Source organism: Babylonia areolata, chromosome 4 (genome assembly GCF_041734735.1).
Source record: "Babylonia areolata isolate BAREFJ2019XMU chromosome 4, ASM4173473v1, whole genome shotgun sequence".
In the NCBI taxonomy this organism is placed as follows: Eukaryota; Metazoa; Mollusca; class Gastropoda; order Neogastropoda; family Buccinidae; genus Babylonia; species Babylonia areolata.
Window position 1 is genome coordinate 17,508,291 of NC_134879.1, and position 16,072 is coordinate 17,524,362.

The following is a 16,072-nucleotide window of genomic DNA, read 5'->3' on the forward strand; positions in this document are numbered from 1 at the left end:
CCCCCCCCCCCCCCCCCCCTCTCTCTCTCTCTCTCTCTCTGAAAGTTTGAATACGAAAATCTTGTACTTACTTTTTTTTTATATTATGAACACATGTAAATTATTAAAAATTAATGGTCTTTGTTATATATGTTTTGATACTGTTTGTTCACCTATTGGGGCAGCATTTGATTTCATTTGCGTTTTGTTATTTTAAAATCATGTTCATGATCATCAGTTGTCTTTTAACTATTTTTCAACTTGAACAGCTAAGAAAGGCAAAGTGGTCTTCATTACTGATCTTGTTGCAGTGGGTAATATTGAATCATTGGTCAAAAGCAGTGTAATTTGCTCAGAAGACCTGTGGAAGGTGGGACACACACCCCCTCTTCCTCTCTCTCTCTCTCTCTCTCTCTCTCTCTCTCTCTACCTTTTCCTCCTCTCCCCTTCCCTCTTGCCTTTCCTGTCTCCATTCTCTCATTTACCGTTCTCTATGTCTCTCTCTCGCTTTCTCTCTCTCTCTCTCTCTCTCTCTCTCTCTCTCTCTCTCTCTCTCTCGCACTCTATTTGAGTTTTTGTACTGAAGATTATGGTTATACAACTTATAGGTTGCAAGATATGTCACTTTCACCTTGCATGTGTATCACTGTGCTTGGAATTTGATGTTGTGAGGGATTGTTGTTCATGTGGTATTGGACAAGGGTACAAAATGTCCAGGATTCAAGTTCAGTCATATTTAATTTACCCACAACTTTCCCATGCCCATTTGTTCTGCCTCTCATGAATTTGAAAAAGAAAATAATGCTTTTAATTAGTTCCAATGAAATATTTTGCTCATAGAGTTTAATTCTGAATTGCCCTATCATATGCTTATTCTATTGTTTTATTGATAGATCTAATTGCTTTGAGAGAGACAAATGGATCATTGAATTTAATTCATTTCTAAAAATTAGAGACATTAGTTTTGGTTGACTGTTATCAAAGTTTATTTAGGTCATTAGTTCAATGCCGTGGAGAAGAGTCTCTGTGGTTTTGTATGTTTTTGGCATTGTACAGATCTGTTAATAAATTAGGTACACTACAGTGACCTGCTCAGTTGTGTGTACAATTTTGTAGGGATGAATTGATGTTGTAGTTGATAGAAAATACTTTTCAGTTTTATGAGCTGCCATAGATCAAGACGTAAAGACAAGCAGACATAAGAATGCAACAGTAATCTACTGTTTAGTTGTGTCTTTAAATCTGTATTGAATTGCATGCATTAAATGTATGACACCATTTCATGCTGTATCCATACACCTCCATTTGAGAGGCACCTGTTAAGCAATGCAATTTATTCCTTTCATTAATTAAGCGTACAGGTAACTGATAAGGCAGTTGTTTCTTAATCAGTCCAAAATGACATCATTTAATGCTGTTACAATAAGCATTAGCATAGCTGTTACTGAAGGCTAATTAAAAACCCCACCTTTCTCATCCATGATTTTCTCTTGGTCATAGTTCTGCCCCTTACAACTTCATCGTCTTTTAAGTTATATAACTGACTTTAAAAACTTCTTTTTTTTTAACATCAGGTATGTATTTATGACAAAACTGTTTTAGCTTGAGGTAGATGAAAGAAACCTCACCGACATAGTAATGTTCTGAGTTTTGGAGGGACTTTAAAAGTTTTTTTCTTTCTTTTTTTTTTTTTTCTAAATATTTGGGAAGATATACTAGTGGAAAGAGAGAACAAAAGCAGTGGACAGATGATGGCTCTGGACGTCTTAGGGGGTAGAAGAAAGTTGAGATTCTACAGCAGATAACAGTTTAAGAGTTTGTAGTACTCTGTCAGGATGAATTGATACAGCATGGGTCCTCGGTCCTCGCCACTGTTAATGATTGCATTGAATTTATGTGAAAATTAATTGCTTAGTGATTTGGGTTGAAAAGGTTAGGTTCACATTGTTGGACAGTATAAGTATTGGCTAGCAGTGAGCTAGGATTAGTGGTATCCTCTCTGTAGAATTGCAGGTAAGAATTTCTTAATGTAGAGTGAGAGAGATTTCAGAATAGGATATGAATGCTTGTATTCACGCACGTGTGCACAAACACACACACACACACACACACACACACATGCATACACACAAAGTGTGCATAGGGAAAGAAAGAAAATATGTGTCAGACATCTATGTATTTTGATTTGATTATTTTTGATAATAATGAGGATAGTGTGACTTATTGCTGATGTAGTTTTTAATGTTATTTGCCATTCAGGCTGTGTGTGTGTGTGTGTGTTTCTGAGTTATTGCCAACAGCCAGACACAGACTTCAGTTAGCGGTCTTTAATTATTTTGTTTTTTCCCCCAAGAATAAATCTACCTTCTGTGTGTGTGTGTGTGTGTGTGTGTGTTTCTGAGCTATTACCAACAGCCAGAAACAAAACTTCAGTTAGCGGTCTTTATTAGTTATTCCCTCCCCCACCCCCACCCCCCTCCCAAGAATAAATCTACCTTCTATGTCATCATCTCCAAATTTATAAATGGAAGGAACAGAATTTAATTTACTTTTCAAAGACCTTTTTACTAAAAGAAAGGATGGAAGATGGCCTAAATATTGCAGACATTAAATGATCAATGAATGGTCATCATGATGAATGTATTGTGAGCAAACAATATCGTGTAAAACAGAACATGGTTATCAAATTGTTACAAACATTGCGCATGTAAAAAGCTTTGATTGTTCTCACAGTCTTCATTATGTTTGTATTGCTGATAATTCTCAACCTTCATTATATTTGTATTGCTGTGGCTGTACAGTAGCATAGTGTGATCTGTGCTGTTTGTTGTTTCATTGCTGTGTGTTTCATTGGATTGCTAATTTTTGTGAAGGACTATGACAGTGACTATTACTCTTCAAACTAGGAGGTAACATTGCACTGGCTCTTAGTGTTGCAGCCTTGGGGGCTTGTTCGCCTTTTGGGACAGTCGCAATGCTGACTGTTCTAAAGCCCTCTCGGTCAAAAGAGTGGAAATGTATCTTGGGCAAGACACTCTCCACTGTATATAATTAAATCCAAGCCCAGATAGTCGGGACAGCAGTTGCTACCTCTGCTGTTCTGATTGTCATTGTTGGACATAACTGGCTGTCATGCATGTTTGTATTGTTATCAGTAGGCTTTTTTACTATTCTAGTTCCAAGAGTAAAGACACTGATCAGTAATGCGAGCAGAGTAGAGCACTCGGGATTAGCTATTCTGCATTGATAAAATTGATGGTTTCCATTGCACTGCCATGTTGAGAGAGCTGCGAAAAGACAAAAACAAAGTCGTTCAGTGAGTGAATGACTGTCTGCTTGCTGTTTTATCGATATTATTGTTTCATTTTATTTTTGAAAGGGTTCCAAGCCAAGTCTCCAGTTTTCAGGCATCAAACTTGTAGTTGTATGCGATAAATTGACAGATATAATTGAGAGGAAGAGGACATAAAGTTTGCTTGCTGTGTGTGTGTGTGTGTGTGTGTTTGGTTTTTTGGTGTGTGTGTTTTTGTTGTTGGTTTTTGTTTTGTTGTTTTTTGGGAGGGGTGGCGGGGGGGATCAAAGCAAAAAACAAGTGCTTTGAGCCATGACCAGCATGGTTTGAGAAACCTCTGTTTATGTCCCCCAATATCTGTATGTTTAGACATAAAATGTCACTGGAATACTGGCTGCCAATAGCAGTTGTCTTGCAAAACAAAAATTGGACCATTTTCATTTCTCCTCTTGTTCTGTAACTCTATGAGATATCTTTCTTGTGCATCTTGCCAAAGATGAGTTTCCTTGATAAATTAACGTGTGTGTGTGTGTTGCCATTGTTACGATTGTATATCGGCTTCAAATGCCAGGTAGGGTCTAGAATCGAACACCATACCCAGCCCACGCCCCCTCACCCCACACTTTCCCTCCTGTTGCTTCAGTTTTGACTTGAAACTCTTTTTCCTTGCTCCACTAAAGTCTGAACATCCAGCTCACTCTCCTGCCCCTCCCCCACCTCCAGTCTTTCATTTCAGACAGTTATGATGCCTGAATAGGTGAGACTGGCTGCGTTAGGATTAAACAAACCGCTTAGACGTGAAGTTGATTTAGATTTTTCTTTTTATCAGCATTTGGGATACATTTTGTAAACTTAATGTACTTGGTTCCCATAAAAATAGTGGAAGAAGAAAATAGAGCATTAAAGTTTTGGTCGTACAGTTTGTTGTATATCATTTTCACTTTTGTGTATTGCACATTTAGATTTTTGTTTCAAGTATTGTGGACACACGTAGAGGGGAGAATAGCTTAGTTTAGCTGTGTTCTTGTCTGTGTTCTTGAAAGTAAAACGTATTCGAAATATGTGGCATAAACATAGCTTCTGTTTCTGTTGTTGTTTTTTCCCATCTCATCATTTCTTTGTATCCCTTTTTTTTTTTTTTCCTTTTTTTGTTGTTTTGTTTGTAATGTGAACATGTGTACGACAAACAGGCATACACATACACTCTCTCTCTCTGTCTCTCTGTCTCTGTCTCTCTCTCTCTCTCTCTCTCTCTCTCTCTCTCTCTCAGATGGGTGCTCTCTCTTTATCTCTCTTTCATACACACACACACACACACACACACACACACACATGATTATGCACTTTTGCATTCACTCTGATGCAAATTTTTTCTTCCTTATTTCATATTCTGACGTGTTCTATTTATATATGATATATATATATATATATATATATATATATATATATATATATATATATATCCATTGTCATGATCTTCATCATCATCTTTCTCTGTCTCTCTGTTGGACAACATCTGTTCCTTCCAACCCCACTTGCTCTTCATTCACATGTCATGAACACAAATGAATTCACATTGCAAATCAACTATATATTTATGTATACCTTAATTTTTTCAGAGAGCACATACTGAATATATACTTGCACATGCACAATACATCTTTCTTTTTTTCACATTTCACAAACCTGCACCTCACGCATACATTGACTCATGCACTCACATGCACTACATGTACATATATATATATATGTGTGTGTGTGTGTGTACACACACACACACACACACACACACACACACACACACACACACACACACACACACACACACACACAACACAACACAACACATCACACATGCACACACACACAGAAGCAACATGTGTACATACACACACACACACACACACACACACACACACACACACACACACCACAACACAACACAACACACTTGCACACACACACAGAAGCAACATGGATTGAACTCCTGGAAATTTATCACTGAATGTTTACCCACATGTGCACTGACACGCAATAGCATATACTCAGAATCAGACACATACACAGACACACAACCACACAGTCACCTGACAGATGAGGAAGAGAGTGATTGCAGTGACCATCAACCAACACACTACATCACTACCATTGTCGACAAAAAGAATACATGAATGGATTGTGTTGTGCGTGTTTGAGAGAGAGAAAATGCGTACCTTTGCGTATGTGTGTGTGTGCATTTGTATGTGGGCATAACTGTGTATGTAATCTTGTTTGTGTTAATGTGTACATGCCAGGTGTGTGTGTGAGAGAGAGAGAGAGTGTCAAAAGCATTTGGGGAAAAAAATGGACCAAAAAAAACAAGGAACCAGTAGAAACAAAAGTGATTGTTTTTGCATGCACCAGCACCTTTTTTCGTGTGTGATCCCTGAACCAACACACCAGAAGTTTAAACTTTAAAAAAATAAAAATAAAAAAAACAACTGCAAACTCAGCCAGTCTTCCATGTTACAAACTTTGAAACAAAATACGCACAAACAGGATGCATGTGAGCAGACTGCATGCATTAACACACAAAAGCAAGGAAAAGGAGTTTGTGAATCATAATCGTGCACCAGCAGCACCCAGTTAGGGTTAATTAATATTCTATTTAGAGCTGTAAGCGTATGCCAAGCAGACCCTTTTGAGGCAAAAAGAGTTAGTGGTTGACTTTCAAAAGGCATGGTATTTGTACAGATCAATTACTCAACAGTAACAATCCCAGATTAGGCGTGTTTTGAACAGGATCGCTGAGTTTGTCAGAGCATGCAGCAACAGAGGATGTTCACAATTTTGCGAGAGGGTGGGAGGGGGTAGTTCTTGATCCCAAGAGTGAAAAGTGTGCATTGTATGTGTGTGTGAGCAGTCAGCATGAGTGAGAAAGGGAATAGTTCACTAGATGTTAGAACACATGGTTGACAATGATGAAAGGAAGAGGGGTTATGTGGGGGTCAGAATGATTTTAAGAAACAGCAATGAAACTGAGGAGAAATAGTCCAAAGCATATGATTAGATTCTACCTTACCATATATGAAAGAGAAGGAATGGATGTGAGAGGTACAAATAAAACAGATCAGCTCGAGGTAGAAGGAAGTCGGGAAATTGTGTGGGGAATAGGCAGAACATAGCATACCAAACATAATTCCCACAAAGAGACTGGAGTGGATCACATTAGTCAGATTAGCATCCACATAGAAGAAAAACATTGGGTGTGTGCATGTACATGCATAAGTGTATGAGTGCATATCTGAAATACATAACACTGGTCTGTTAATCTGTAAAAAATGAGAAGAGTAAAATTAATGAAAAGTAAATTGTGTGAATGTGTAAATGCTTGTGTGTATGAGTACACATATCTGAAATACATAAACACAAATCTGGAAAGAAAGAAAAAGTGAATGAAAAGTATGAACATCCAAATTTATACATGTAACACACAACACATACAAGTTATTTCAACATAGAGACGTTGTTGTGTATTGGCAAACTTCTTAAATTAATAGCAAAATGGAGCATGATATGGGTAATAAATATTAAAATCACATGAACATTTCACCAAGAACTTGAGACGAATACTTGAGTGTTTACTCAAAATGTGTGTGTCCAAGACGCAGAAACAGCCATCCACAAGGAACGAGAGGCAGTGGACGACATGCACCAACATGAATGAAGCTCATTCATCAAATGTAATCCAGCAGTGAATGTGTGTGAGAGTGCATGTGTGAGAGAAAGAAAGATATGTGTATGGACATGTGTGTGGTGTGTGTGAAAACTGTATGCATGCATGCGAGAGAGAAAGAGAGAGATGTGGGTATGTGTGTGTGTGCACACACTTGCGTGTGAAGACAACATGCATTTGACACTTTCTCAACTGCAACAAAATCCTGAAAAAACTGCACAGCCATGAAAAAGATCAATCTGCCATTTTGTGGACACTTTCTTTGGAATGTCTGAGCGTGTTTGTGTGAAAAATGTTTTGGCGTGTGTGTTGAAACATCTTCAAGGAAACACTCGTTTGACAAATGAGATTGAAGAGACAAAATGACCATGATCTACAGTTTCAACATTAATACACACTTTCTTCAGAATGTGTAATATGGTATGCGCATGTGTGCGTGTGTGTGTGTGTACATGTGCGTATGTATGTGCATGCATGTGTATGGAGAGTATGGAACAACATGCACACAATGCCTGTTCAACAAATGAGATTGATCAGACACCATAAAGTGATAAACAATTTCATGAACATTTTTAACAGCATGTGTGGTTATGTAATGTGTATGTATGTGTAATATTCTTTGTGGAGACAACACACACACACAAACACACACACATTTGACAAAATGAGACTGAACAGACAGCACAACCAGAAAATGATTGACAGTTTCATATGCATGTGACTGTGTGCATGTGATGAAAGAGAGAGTGTGTGTGTGTGTGTGTGCATATGTGCATTCAACAAATGAGACTGAGAAACAGCACATGTGGACGTGTGTGTGTGTTCTTGCATGAGTGTGTTAGCATGTGTGTTAACAAATCAGACTGAAAGACAACACAACCATAAAACAGTCTACAGTTTCATGCACAAACTACAGAATATATATTTGTGTGTGTGTGTGTGTGAAAAGGCATGAACCAGCATAAAACCTCGTTTAGAAAAAAATGCATTGCCATGTACGAGGATCACACTTTATACAAACTCACAACTGCAGTCGAATCTTCTCTTTTTGCTGAACCCCTCGATTCCTACAGTAGTCTTCACTTTGCAACACACCACACAGACCAGTACTTGATCCATTGATCCTCCTGTGTTGTTTCCATAACACATCAACCACAGTTGATCAACAATGTCTTCACTTTCTTCAGAGCAGACCCATTTACACTTACCAGATCACCCACTCCACTGTCCACAAAACACGTTGATCTACAATGTTTCTGATTATATACTGTCTTTAGTTTCTATAAACCGCATTCATTTACAGTTTCTTCTCTGCACAAGACATTGATCTACAGTTACTGAACTTCTCTTTCCATGACAAACACATTCATCAACAGTTCCACTTTAACTTTATGTCTGAACCACAATCACAGTTTAACATAATTTAAAGTACACCTTTTTTTCTTTGTTTTTCTTCTTTTTTCTTTGTCAAAACATAATCACGTTTCATTTTCACTCTCTGCAAATTACATATGTCTTCCTTTTCGTTCTCACATTCCACAAACGAAACTTTTATACACCAATTTCATTGTCAAATTACATTATTCTTTCTCATGTGATCGATTATTCACAAATCACACACGGTGTTTTCATATCACCGATATCACAACACATGGTACACAACTGATTGGAGAACAGAGACCAACACACACACACACACACACACACACACACAAATATGTACATATACATATGTACGCAAGCACACATGCTCGCGCGCGCAAGCATGCATATGATTCATACACATTATAGTCTAATATTACTCCAACTACGTTCAATTGAAGAAAGAACCCGCGCGCGCGCACACACACACACACACACACACACACACACACACACATTTATATATATATAAAACAACACACTCATACATCTACGTATATACATGTACATACATACACACGCACTCAAACTGACAAACATCGGTTTGCATTGCTGTTTCACGCAGCGTGCAAACGTCATGTGACTTACATGATGATGTGTTGTTTTGTGTGTGTGCGTATATGCGTGCTTTTTTTTTTTTTTTTTTTTGTGTGTGTTTTTTTGTTTGTTTGTTTTGTGTGTTCAGTTGTGTGTGTTAATGATCAACAACTGCCAATACCAGTGATACATTGAACGCAGTATGGGGCACGATATTCAATTAATTAATGAACCATTTCATTATCAGAAACACAACACGAGAACAAATTTAACAGTGTTATCTTCTCATTTCATGTATGTTAAGTTTTCTTTACGTAGGTGTATGGGGTGGTGTGGGAGGGGTGGTGTATTAATGTTCGTTAACCCAGTATATTCATTTCAAAATAGGTCCACATTCGTTGCTCGGAGAAATGATGTTCGGAGAACGTGATCTGGACTCTTACGAAATTCTCGTTATACAACTTTGCAGCTGGTAAATATGGATTTGTTGTTATTATTAAGCACGCTGAAATAAGGTTAGATGCAGGACTACATATGTATCTGTTGTCTGTTATTTCAAAATATCCTGAGGCATTTTGTCTCTTTTCTGTAATCGGTGTTCAGCAGATATCGCAGAAGTACGTTTTTCACACCCCACATGGTTTGTTTTTGTTTGTAGTTTGTTTTGTTTGTTTTTTTTAGTTTATTACTGTATTGTTATTGTTGTTAAGATATTGGTAATCATTGTCAAAAATAGTGAATATTACCCATTCAGTTATATCAGTATAAGCGGGTGAATGCGCGCGCGCGTGTGTGTGTATGTGTGTGTGCCGGCCGTGTGAGGGAGAAAGAGGGATGAGTAAAATCACGCATGTTTAGGCACGTGTGGCTGTCTGTGTGTTCCAGCGGTGCAGTGACTGAATATGGTAGGTATACCTAATGTGCCTTTGCGTTTACAGTGCGCACAGTGCCACTAGCACTGTGTGCGTGCATGTTTGCGCGCGCGCGTGTGTGTTTGTGTGTGAACGCGGATTTTGTGCCTGTAAACAAGCGTGTATGTTACTCCACAAGGTGCGCGTGTTTGTGTCCGCGCGCGCGCGTGTGTGTCTGTCTGCGTGCGTATGTGTGTCTGTCTGCGTGCGTACGTGTGTATATTTGAACGTGATTGTGTGTTTGGGTTATGTGATATGTGTGCTTACGTATTTGTGTGTGTGTGTGTGCGTGCGTGCAGTGCTTGGAAATAAAGGCAGCAGAATGCATTTGGAAGTGGATGAGGTAGGCACAATGTCTTGAAACCGATATGTGAAGGTCGAATTGGATTGGACAGTGGAGTCTGACTTCCATGACAACACTCGGAAGGAAGAAGAGTGGGAAAACACTGAATTATCGTTTGTTCTCACAAGGCTGTTTGTCTCTCTTTGTCTCTGTCAGTGTCTTCACCCCCTCCTGTCTTTCGATCTCACTTTGTCTCATTGTCTACTCTGCCTCTCTCATAGGGTGCCCAAAAAATGTATTTGAATGCATGCAGGGCAATGTTGCAGTTCACGTGAAGACTGTTCTGTGTTCAAATGAAGGGTAAAAGAGAGGGTGTGTGTGTGTGAATGTGGAGAAAGTATGTGCGTGTATGAAGTGTCTTGTATTATTATATTGATGCGTGCATATTTGTGTGTATGCGAGCTCAGTCGGAAATGAATGCATTCACATAGACGTGCGCATGACAGTATGTGAACCTCTGTGTGTGAGTGTGTGTGTGTGCGTGCGTGCGAGTGTGTGTGTGTGTGTGTGCGCGCGCCAGTGCATGTGTTGCGTACTGTCGTTTGCATGGTGTGTTGTTTTAGAGAGAATGGGCGAGTGCAAGTCGAAATAAAACACAACTTTTACACTTGTTCTTTTGAGATTGTGTTCGAGGGAGTGACTGTGTGTGTGTGTCTTTCACATCAGTGTGTGTGTGCACGCGCACGCACGATTTGTGCGATTGGGAAAGGAAGGAAAGTTCACACACACCACCACTGGTATTAACCACACACACACACACACACACATACCGCCGCCACCAGCACCACAACAACTAATGAACACACACACACACACCACCACCACCACCACCACGACCTCTTGTGACATTAACAGCTACATTCACTCACATTTCGCCATCGTCATCACCACCACAGACCAAAACCGACCACCATGTATAGTGATGTTGATATTGCAACACCGCCATCGCTTGACATGCGCACTATCACGTACAAAAGTATCACCTTGAATAGAAACGCTGACCTTCAGAAGGAAAAACAAACAAAAACATTAAAAACAACAAAGGAACTCACCCCCTTAATTGAAATTGAAATTTGCTGCAGTAGATGACTATTGGTCACGAACACAATAGTTTCACGAGCGGGTGCACACACACACACACACACACACACACATGTTTGCATGCGCGTCTGAGGGTGTGTGCTTGGCATTCAAGCGTGCCTTTTCGTGTGTGTCTGCAGACGTGGTGTGCATGTATGCATGTGTCTGTGGGATATGCATGCCTGTGATCCACATTGCAAGGATGGGCAGTTCTTTCTCGCTAGTTTATAAAAGTAACCACCAATTGTTGGAGCAATACAACAGGTCTAGACCAGGAATGATGTTTGCTTTCGGGAGAAATTGATGTGGAAATGTGAAAGAAAGGGGGGTGGGGTGGGAAGCCTTAATTCGTTTGTGTATTCGTTCTAAATTGCTAAGGGACAGGCTGTTCATGCGGGGTTTTTTTTGTTTAAGCTGTCGAGTAATCATACAGTTGTTTTAAAAAATGCTCAGGGAGAGGCTTGTCTTAATACTGTCCTGGTATTTAAACTCGCAAGTAAATTACAGCTGCGCTTGTTTTTCAATTATTGTGATTTTTTTTTCTTCTTTGGTGACAAAAGTTTTTTTTTTTTCAAAAGTTTGGTTTTGTGGGTTTGCTCTGCTTAGCCAGTTTTGTGGGGAAACACATTGCTAATTTACGTTTGATCATGCTTCCATGCAGGCCGTACCAGTTTTCACTAATGGCTTCGCCGGCCGCCTACGCGTGTCGCTTCGGCTGGTCCATAAAAGTTATGGTGGGCAGACTGCAGACTGTCAATAATTATGTATAGTTTTAACAAAAGACACTATGTACAAAAAACCCTGCATAATGGCTCTTGGAACTATCGCACTTCATGCTTTTTTTTCTTTTCTTTTTTGTAATTGTTATTATTATTTTATTTTATTTTATTTATTTATTTACTTTTTTTTTTTTTTTTTAGTTATAGTGTTTGTCTTTTATGCTTTTTGACTCACTCAGTTGTGTAAACAAAGTGAGTCTATGCTTTTATGACCCGGTGTTTGGTTGTCTGTGTGTGTGTATGTCTGTTTGTCTGTGTGTCCGTGGTAAACTTTAACCTTGCCATTTCTGTTTGTCTGTATGTATGTCTGTGTGTCCGTGGTAAACTTTAACCTTGCCATTTTCTTGTACCAAATTTATTTCGTTAGGGCCATTTCCGGGATTCCGAAAACCCTATTACCGATTCCCCGGCAGTTGCAGTGGCGTTGTCGATGCTGAGTGGACGGGCGGATCCTCTCGATTTTCTTGTTCGCAGTTAAATGGAAAGAAATACAAATTCTGGACAGAATACATACAGTGACACAGACTACATTATCGACGTGTTTACTGCATATGAATCTTTTAAAATGGATACTGAATTAACTAGAATGAACATAAAAGAGGAATTGAATCGACCGTGTCGAACTGTCCCCGGTGGGTTAACTAAACTTGTACATCAATCTAGATCCAGAGAAAAACGGTTTGATGTTGTAGTGTGATTGCCGCGATAGCCACGTCTCCTTTCGCGCGGACTTAATTGCCCTTAATGATGTTTTTAAATACCCGAGATAACCAAAATAATATGAAATAGCGGTATGAAACAGCGTTCTCATTTCGAATATCGCAGTCGGGTTATCGCCCTTAAAAAAGCACACTTATATGTTAATTTTTAAAGTGCATACGTGGATCAGTCATTGTGCAGTGAGTAAGACAGTTTCTTCTCATCCGATAATGCTGGGTTCGAATCTGCGCTCAGGCCTTTTTTTTTATTTTTCTTTTTTTTTTTTTTTTTTTAACCCGAAGCTTTATAGTAACAAATACATAACACATTTTAACGATTAGATTTTTTTTTTTAGTGTATCACAAGTGAGTCTTGAAGGCCTTGTCTCTCTTGTTTCTTCAAACGAGTTCTTCACTGATCCTGTTGTGCAAATGTCCCCGAGTTTGTGTGCTTGTTGTTGTTTTTAAGCGCTCTGAGCTTGGTCTCCGACCGAGGATAGGCGCTATATAATTATCCATATAAAAATCAAATCCTTCCAGGGTTTGCAAGAGTCAGTGCGTGATCACTGTGCCAAGGCTTCTGTGGCTCGACCACTGGGCAGGCAGCGTTGAGCAACGGTGAAAGTCTGGCTGAGGAATTGAGAGACTATTTAGAGGAAACCACAGGCCTTCAGGAAAAGGCTCCCGCGCATGTCGCGTTTCCACGATGTGAGTAGCGATCTCCCAAGCATAGGAACATGAAATGGGATTGGACATCATCGACTTAAGGCAGTATGTCCAGCAAGTGTCCGTGGGCTCTCTGATTGAATTAGTCTGATTGGACAAGTCGTCAGCTGGTGTTATTCTCTGCCTGGCAGCCGGTGAGACAACATGGCCTTTCAGCAGAACGACTCCCCTTGTGTAATGGTTAGAGGTAAAGGTGAAAGGTTCCAGCATTGCCTTCTATGGCCATCGGGGCAGTGAATTCATATTTACTGTATCACTGGGCTCGGCATAGGAAGGTAGAGCCCATTCCTCTCTTTCCGCCGTTTTAACTCTCTCCATACGAACGGCGAAAGAGACGACGTTAACAGTGTTTCACCCCAACTACCATCATCAAAATATTGCAAGCGGAAGGCTCTTATACTGAAGAGGTGAATGTTGACAAAGAATACCACAATTCTGACGACGGAAGCTAAAGGTTGGGTCATTCAGACACCCACAGGACATCCGAAGGGTATGTGTAGAGGAGAAGAGAGGACTGGCCGTACTGAGTGAGTTAACCTTCCCAAAACGAGACGGGTAGGAGTTAAGTGCTTTTACCAAGAACAAAACACTACACTGGGCCTCAAACCTTGATCACTGATGAACACTGGATCAGACGTCCAGCGCCTGACTGTTTCTGCCATGGAGCCTCCATGGTAGCTCAGTGGTAGCCCTGCCAGAGTTGTCTCCAGCGGGACAAGTGGGTGTACTCTCCCGACCTCTTGAGCCGGTTTCATAACCATGAAACAACAGACCACGTGATAGGCGTTGTGCCGCAAGTCAAGCCCACGGGAAAATGATAGGCCCCAGGACCTTCACTCACTCTCCTCGGCAGTCCATGGTTGTCCTCAGGGAGAGACCAGTGGAGCTGAAGACTTGAAAATCACCGGGACTTTTTCACAGAGGTCCCCTCAAAGAGAATGAGAACCCATCAAGAGGACGTTTTATTTTAATTGACCCAATAACATTATTTTGTTTTGATAACTGATGGGTATTCAGACCTGATAAAGTGATATGGTACCTTTCCGTTTGGCTGGGCGATAAGACGCATGATTTGATTTGAAGGCAAATGTCAGATTACTGCTTTTTGAGGCACCTCTGCTTTCCCACTTGGTACAAGGAATTAAGGATCTGGTCTGCAACAGTAGATTTCCCTTGTCTATGTCCAGGCAGGTTTGAGTTAAACAATCTATTGGCTTGCACCCTCCAGGTCAAGTTAGGTCTTTGTTTGGCAAAGGTTTCGTTGTTTGAAGGGGGTGGAGGTCTTGGACTCAAGTCCAGTTCTTTCCATGAAATGACAGACCAGTCAACTCCATGCCATAGGAGTTCATAACAACGCCAACCTCGGACAGTGAAATCCGTGGTGCCCTCAAAACTTACCTGTTCTTTACGGATGAAGAGGGTACCAACATGAGCTCCGTCAAACCGTGCCATAGAAACTGCTCACAGAAGCATGTCAGGGTAGGCACCCTCTGCTAGCTAAGGGTAACGTCCCACTTGTCATTGTCAAGCCAGGATCCTCCACGTTGGGAGCTCTATACGAGGGAGTTTTCTTCGAGGCGACTCCATCAAATAGAACCATAATATGGTTTGCTCTCTTGTTGGGGGGGGGGGGGGATCCTTACTACCAGACCTCTGGAGACGTCTTCAGTCTACAAAGCTGGTTCCATCTACCACTTCCCTCCATTTGAAAACACAGGCAGAACTGGCAAAGAAGATACACTTGAGGGGTTCTGGTTCAGACATACACCATCAGTTTTCTTACTGGCTGACTGGGTGGTGACTTACACCACGATGAGACAACTGCCAGAGGAGAGTTCCCTGTCAGGACGTGACGATCAATCCATGTCCTTTTTTTTTATCATTTAGACGATTTATTTAAACAAGGGCATTTACCTGAGAAAACTAGATCTTCTTCACTTGCAGGCTATGCTCTTAGCTAAGGTTTCTGATCAACCAACAAGAGAAATACAGACTGTTGTCCTCAAATATGTTATTTCATTCCTTTGGGGTGAGTTCGGATATGCTGACCATGGGGGTATATCTCACACCGTCCAGATTGGAACTGAAATGCCGTTCCACCCATTCAAGGAACTCAGCGTGGTAGAACGAACCTCAGTCAGACCTATCTCCTTCTGACTACGAAGAACTGTTTATGGTAGTGAATTCTCTGAACCATAATTATCCCCAAAACACAACCACTTGGACAGAGTGATCCCTCTGGTCTCGGCCAGTGGTTCATGAACCTGGATGAACCATCGCTACTTCTGTGGTCCTCAATATCCACTCTGTCGTGAACTGGCTGTATGAATGAATGCACTAAAGACACATCGGTGAGCTCAGTTTGAATCACTTCACACAATGGGCGTCTTGTCCCAGGAGCATGAGAAATGACGCATCTACGTCCTAAAACTGGAGGCAGTTGGCAGATATGATGAGGAGGAGGATGTCGATACTTATAACGCCAATCCTCGTGATTAGTCAGTGGATGCGATTGTTGTGACTTTCATCAGGGTTCTACATATTTTTTTTACATTTATTTGCTTATTTATCATCATTGTTGTCTTATTTA